We start from the raw sequence: 7,904 nt of genomic DNA on the forward strand, positions 1-7,904 counted from the left end.
TTGGAACTTTCAGTCCCACCCCCTGAGCTCTGGGAAGAAGAGAGGGGCTGGAGGTTGAGTTCAATCACCAGTGGCCAGTGATTTAATCAATCAAGGCTAGGTGGTGAGTCCGCCATACAGATCCAAAGGGCAAGTTTCTGAGTGCTTCCAGGTTGGTAAACGAACGCATGGAGGTGCTGAGAGAGGGCATGGAAGCTTCACGCCCGTTTCCCCATTCTTTGCACTGTGCTGTTCCTGAGTTATATCCTTTTATAATAGACTGGGGATCGAGTAAGTAAAATGTTTCTCTGAGTTCTGTGAGCTGCCGTAGCAAATTAGTTGAACTCAAGGATGGTGGGAACTTCCGATCTCTAGCCAGTAGATCAGGAGCCCAGGTAATAGCCTGGGCTTGCGACTGGCACCTGAAGCAGGAGCACGGGGATGGGGCAACCTTGTAGGACTGGGTCCTTAACCTCACCTTATCAGAGAGGCCTTCCCTGACCATCCCTCTTTCCAGGTAGATGGTGTCAGAATTGAGTTAAATTGTAGGATACCCAGCTGGTGTCTGAGAATTGACTTGTGGTATACCAGAGGGCCCAATAAATATTTGTTGACTAACTGATTGACACAAAATGATGACCGCTGGGGGTGGGAGGAGGGCGGAGAGGATGGAGCACAGTTACAACCTTCTGACTCTTCAGCATTCTGCTTTCTGACCCAGCTTTTGCAGAATTCAGAATTAGCCTGTCCTTCAAGTTGAACATCACTTGTAAATGCCTTGTTGGGAAAACAGAACTAATTCCAGTTGGGTGTGTCCATCATCATCAAGAGACTGCTTTTCTACCAGTCAGTTTTGATAAAAAATGGAGTTAATTTTCCTAGAAAGGAGAAAGTGGTCCCAGGGAACCATCCCAGGGAGCCCTGGGGATGAAGAGACCTGGGTCCTGATCCCAGTTCTGCCACTTATTTATCTTTCAACTCTTTATTATTATTATTATTATTATTATTATTGTAAGATACAACATAAAATTCTTTTTAAATGTACAATTCAGGGGCATTAAGTGGCAATCACATTGTTGTGCAGTCATTACATTGTGCATCTTCAGAACTTTTCCCACATCCCAAACTAAAACGCTGTACCCATTAAACAATAACTCCCCATTCTCCTCCCCCCGCCAGCCCCCAGCAACCACCATTCTACTTTCTGTCTCTATGAATTTGACTACTCTCAGTACCACATGTAAATGGAATCATACAATACTTTTGTGTCTGGCTACTTAATATTTTTAAGGTTCATCCATCTTGTAGCATGTGTCAGAAATGTATTCCTCTTCAAGGCTGAACAATAACACATTGAATGGATAGACCACATTCTGCTTATCCATTCACGTATCAATGGACATTTGAGTTGTTTCCACCTTTTGGCTATCGTGACTAAGGGTGCTGTGAACAGGGGTGTACAAGTATCTGTTCACAAGTACCAGCTTTCAGTTCTTTGGGGTACATGCTTAGAAGTGGAATTGCTGGATCATGTGGTAATTCTATGTTTAATTTTTTGCAGAACCACCATACTGTTTTTCCACAATGGCTGCACCATTTTATATCCCACCAACAATGCACAAGTGTTCCAATTTCTCCACGTTCTCACCAACACTTGTTATATTCCCTTTTTCCTTTTCTTTCTTTCTTTCTTTCTTTTTCTTTCTTTCTTTCTTTCTTTCTTTCTTTCTTTCTTTCTTTCTTTCTTTCTTTCTTTCTTCCTTCCTTCCTTCCTTCCTTCCTTCCTTCCTTTCCTTCCTTCCTTCCTTCCTTCTTTCTTTTTCTTTCTTTCAATAACCCTCCTAATACATGTGAAATGGAATTGCATTGTGGTTTTGATTTGTATTTCCCTAGGATTAATGATGTTGAGCATCTTTTCATGTGCTTACTGACCATTTGATACCTTCTTCAGAGAAATGTCTATTCAAGTTCTTTGCCCGTGTTTAAATTGGGTTGTTTGTTTGTTTGTTTTATTGCTGTTGAGTTATAGAGGTTCCTTCCAGCTCTGCCACTTTTAACTATGTGTCCTTGAGTGAGTTACATAACCCCCCACTGTACCTCAGTTTTCTCAACGGTAAAAAGCAAACTTTTTTTTAACCTATTAATTTCTACTTCCTAGAGCTGTTGTGAGGATTAAACAAGCTAGCAAGTGGAAAACAACCCTTAGTGTGTCTAGCAGATTAAAAACATCAACAACTAACATTTACTGAACACTCCCTATGTGCCAGGCATCGGGCAAAGTTCTTTACATGTTTTAACTCATTTAATCATTACACCCCCATAGAGGTCTGGGTACAAATGCTACCTGCAGATAGGAGGTGAATCATAACAGGGCCTTCCTTCCTCCCTTGTCTGGCTGTCACCCAACATGTTCAGGAGGTGGCTGCTAGGCCTGGAGCAAGGCAGCATGTGACCTCATTGCTTCCAGGCCTTCTTAGCAGAACCCCCTACACACCAGATCTGCTGAGCTGCCCTGTTACTGAGATGAACCTGCATGGCCACTGGATCTAGCCCAGTGAAAAGTCTCTAATACCCGCCCAGCAGGCCTTCAGCACTCTCTAAACCAAGGGCCTTCACATAGTCACCCACACATCCCATCTTGAATCTGGAAATCACATCTATCTACCCTGGGTGGTCCAGCCTTCCCCTGGCCCTTGTCAAGCCTAATGCCATTTAATCATCCTGCCAAGTTTACTGCCTTGGGAAAATCCTGGATTCTGATTTTCCCCCTATTTGATGACTAGAAGAGGAAGCTGGATTTCCAGATGCCCACAGCTGGCGCCAAACATCAGGCTGGCTCCAATGATCTCCGTGGGAGCCAGCCTGCCAGCCTGACCTGGCCTGGCCTACCGGCACTCCAGACACCTGGAAAAAGGCTGAGGCGCGTTGCTATGCTCTGCCTTTCCCAGCAGCATGAGAATGAAAATAGCAGCAATTTAGAATTAATTCTGCAGATGAACATTTTTCAGCTTCCCAAATTTAGAATCATGCTTTTCCCCTCCACCCTTGTTGCACGCCTTTTCTTCCACTTGAATAGAGTTTTGAAGAGGATGCTTGGATCTCACCCTTATGGAAAGTGAGGATTAGATAGAGGCCAGGTTTCTCAGCCAGGTGCCTAAGGTCCTGTTGCATCGGGCTTTTAGCAATCTCTGCATCCTCGGTTCCCACCACTTCCTTACTGACATGCACCCTGAACGGCCATGCACTTTCATGTCTCCAAATCTTTCCAGATGCTGTCTCCTCCACCTGAAGTGCCTCCTGCTTCTGGATTGCCTAGCGAGCTCCTATTTATCCATCAAAATCCAGCTCAAGTATCATCTCACAGGACTAAATTTCCTTTATTCCCCTCCTTCCCAGACAAATTTAACCCATCCTGTTACTTTTGTGCTGGGATATTTTCTTGTGATTCTATCACACTATGTGCATAAGGGACTTATGTAGCCTAGTACCTGGCACATAATAAATATTCGACAGACATTAGCTTATTTATCTTTTCTATGAAGCTGGAAATGGCTTGGGGATAAGTATCGCAGTCTGCTTTCTGAACATGAAGAAAATAGAAACATCTTTCATTTCATGCTGTAGCGTGGCTGGCATTCAGCTTTGGCCAAAAGCACTAAATGATATCCTTGACCTTCTCAAGCCAAAGTGTTGGGAAGTTACCCATTGAATAAACATAAAACACCCACATCAGTTATCAACCCAGGCCCAGTAGTGTCATTCACACCCACAACATCCTGCACGTCTCACACAGGTACTTACTTGCATCATGGCTGTTCCCTGCTAGGAAGTAAGCTCCCGATGGCAGGGACCATGGCTGGCTTTCATTGCTACATGCCCAGAACCTGGCACTAGGCGGCGCTCTGTAGTTGAGGAATGGATGCTGGTTGAGTGCCTGAGTGTAACCCTACACTGGCAGATTTGGGGGAGCACCCCCAAATTTGGGGGTCGGGGTCCTCCGCTGTACAAGGATTTCTAGAAGGGCCTTCCCTGCTCTCAGGAGAACACCTGAACACCTCTTTGGCACCATAGCTGAGAAAGGTGGGAAAAGGGCCCAGGGCAGTGCTGTTTTACTTCTGTAGCATAGGTCTTGGGTTTTGGAAAATGTAGGTCTTGGCTCAAATCCCAGTTCTGAGACCTTAGCCAATCACTTCACCCTGCTGGATCTTGATTTCTCTCATCTGTATGAAGGGGATTATAGCAGTTCCAATGTTCCAGCAAAGTTGTGAAATGGAAAGACCTAGGTTGGTACTGGACACATAGAAGATCTTCAATAAAAAAGGATCCTCCTCCCTCTCCCTTTAACTCTTCTTATCTCTCAAACAGCTGAAGCTGTTTGGGGAGGGGAGAGTCCACGCGGCTCAGTTGTGGAACTGCACACATGCAGAATCCCAACTCACAGACCAGAAAGGCACAGTAGTTAAGGGCTCAGGTGATGCAACCAGGTTGCTTGGGTTCAAATCTCAGCTCATTAGCTGTGTGATCTTGGGCAAGACATTTAACCTCTCTGTACCTCACTCTCTTTATCTGTAATAGAGTAATGATAAGAGAGCATCGGTCTCACAGACTCTAATAATAAAGAAGTGAAACAGTGCTTGGTACATGGTAAGCTCTCACGACACCAAAACAGGAGCCAGCTCCTGTATTTAGAGTGAAGGTAAGATTTGCATAGATTTGGTTGGTTCATCTCACGGCCACCCAAGATTGGATCTGCCACTGTGACTTGGAGTTTGCAAGGACTTGAATCTCTGGGCTGCCATTCCTGGCTGCCCCTCCCTGCAGTTCCTGGCCTAGAAGTGAGGGGAAACCTGGCTGCAGAGAGTGGTCCAGTGGCCCAAGCAGTGGGCAGAACCCTGGCGCCAGAGTCAGCCTGCAGCCCGGGTTCCTGGTTAGGCCCCTTTTTCTCTCCATCCCACTTTCCTGCTAAGAACCACAGTGTCTATCTCCCAGGCTGGATTCGAGGATGATTACAGGAGATAACGCATGCAAAGCACCCAGGATGGGGCCAGGCCCCGAGTAGCTGCGTGGTGAATAGTGAGTCCCTCTTCTCCCTCTTGCTGGCACTCCGCCCCTCCCGGCTTTGGCATTGCCTACTAAGTTCAAAAGCGGCTGCTGCAGCTGTCGTTTCTGAAAATACATTCCCTGGCTGCTTTTGTCTTTTTCATCCAAGTCTTCCCCAAAGCCTTAAACATTCCCAAATCAAGGGTTTAAAAAGACAAAAAGCCCAAGCTGACCTATCCATGCCGCTCACTGGCAGATGTCCGGGAGGATCTTGCTCTGCCAGTCACTGAGCTTGACATTCAGTTCCCCCAGTCAATTTCACTCACATCCGACAAGATCAATGCGAAAAATAGGCAGCAATGATCAAAAGGCCCGACAAAGGCTCTTGGGGAACTCTCCCAGCAGGATTTCGCGCCACACAAAAGTGCATGCAGGGGGTATTCCATAAAAGCTCCTCCACTCACAGGCAGCCCTCATGCCCAGAGACACCAAAAAACGGTTCCCATGACAACGCTGCTGCAAATGTTATATATAAATGTGTGTGTGTACACAGCCACACAGAGATGCACAGAAATAAACTCTTGGCACAATTTTTTCCTGTTCCAAACACGAAATAACCTGCAAGATTGATTGCTGGAAGAGAGGACAAAGAAGGTTTTGAACAAACATGCCTCCAAGAGACTGGCCCTCAGCGATGGACACCTGTTTTGATGGTGGTCTGTTTTGTTTCCTGCCCCTGGAATATAGTAGATACTCAATAAATAATTGTTGAATGAATGAATAAACGATGGATGGATGGAAGAAAGGAAGGAAGCAGGGGAGGCAGGAGGGAGGGAAACAGAAACAGCCTGGAGTCTCAGGGCTGAAATGGCTCCTACTGAGAGTCCACTCTGATCTAACCCTCCGTTTTTCTGTTGGAGAAACTGAGGCTCAGCAAAAGGAAGGAAAAAAAAGAAAGAAACAAAAAGGAAGGAATCTTGCCAAAAGCCACAAAAAGAATTAGTAGTAAAGCCCCAGGCCTGGAGATTCGTTAACTAAGCACTTAATGAACGTAAGTCACATGTCTCTCTGAATAATAAACGTATATTGAGTAATGATCGTGCCACTGCGCTAAGTACTTACAGACATTATCTCATAATCTGCAACTGTGCAGGGGATGTGTGAGGATTCCCATTTAACAGAGATGGAAACTGGGGCTTTGATAGGTGAAGTCACTTGACCAAGGCTTTTATTTAGCTAGTTTGTGGTTGGAATGGGGATTAAACCCAGGTGGCTCAAACACCAGGCTCTGAACGCCTACATTTCTCTCTGAAATGAGGGCTGGGGGCCTGGGCCAAATGAGGGAGCAAAAGGGAAAACAGTGGCAAGGATTCTTGCAGATATTGGGCTGTGGGGGCGGAGCTCAGAGAGGAAAAGGAACCTGCCCAAGTCTGGGAGATGTGAGGAAGGATTGGACTCACATCCTCAGGCTCCCAGTCGAGGATTCCTTCTGTTTATTCACTGCTTTCTAACAAAGGAACTGGAGGCTGGCTCCTGTGGGCCCTGGAGTCAGCCATCTAACTGGGCGAGGGGAGGGGATGCCCGCAGGCAGTCTTTGAATCCCAGGACTCAGCCTGGGGAGGTGGACCAGGGCTGATCCCAAGAGTCTCTTTAGGGGTTTTTTTGCGCCCTCTGGCGGTCATATCTTATAACTAGCAAGAAACAGCTCGCTTGAACTTCCTAGCAAATTCCCTCACTAGAACCAGGTTTTTGTCCTGGTGCTCTGGAAGGAAAAGGAAATGGTACACAAGGTCCAGGTGCAGACTCCCTGCTGCCGTGGGTGTGCCATGCCCTCCTTTTCCTCTGCTTCCTGACTGGTCTCCCTGCTTCCACTCCAGCTCTCCTCCAATTTATTCTCAGCACACATGGCAGTACCACTTTTAAAAACCCAGAGCTGATCATGTCACTCCTCCGCTTATACTCTCCAATAGCCTCCCAGTCCTGAAGATGAGGCCAATGGCCATTCCCTCCCCCCTCCCTCCCTTCCTCTCTCACCCTCTCTCCCCCCACCCTCCTCTCTATCTCCAACCTCACTGGCTTTCCTCTAGATGCTTGTGTCTTCCTAACTCAGCCTTTACACCTGCTGTTCTATTTGCCTGGCATACTCTTCCCTGCCCCCCCCCCCCTTTTTTTTTGGCCATGCTGCACAGCTTGCAGATCTTAGTTCCCCAACCAGGGATCAAACCTGGGCCTCAGCAGTGAGAGCACCGAGTCCTAACCACTAGACTGCCAGGGAATTCCCACTCTTCCCTGCCCTTTATCTAGCAAATTCCTGCTTGTTCTTCAAGTCTCAGCTCAAAGGTTACTTCCTCAGAGATACACTTTTATACTCCCCAGCACTTTCAAGTTTAGAGAGCTCTTTACAATGGAGATTTATTGAGTGACTGCTTTTCTTGATAGCTAACAACAAGAACCCTATCTCATCCAATGCTGTATTTCCAGCACCTAGCACAATGCCTAGCACATAGCACGTTCTCAGTATTTGTTGAATGGATAAGTGAGTGAATTAATAAAACAAAACAAAACAAAAAAAATACCCTTGATATGTATTAAGTACTTTATGCCAGGCACTATTCTATACTCTTGACAAGTATTAATTAATAGAATTACCACAAATCTCAAAACCCATATAACAGATGAGGAAACTGAGCCTCAAAGTGGTTATTCAACTTGCCCAGGTGACAAAGGGACTCACTGTGGGAGCCAGAATTTAAATCCAGACAGTCTGAACTGGAGCCTACCTTTCGGTTTGCAGCCTCTCTTCCCACCACCTATCCCCACCATACCCACCACCCACATCCTCCTCACCCTTCGTCCTGATCTCACAGCACTTCTCAACCTTCTCC

Source organism: Hippopotamus amphibius, chromosome 1, assembly GCF_030028045.1.
Source record: "Hippopotamus amphibius kiboko isolate mHipAmp2 chromosome 1, mHipAmp2.hap2, whole genome shotgun sequence".
Taxonomy (NCBI): domain Eukaryota; kingdom Metazoa; phylum Chordata; class Mammalia; order Artiodactyla; family Hippopotamidae; genus Hippopotamus; species Hippopotamus amphibius.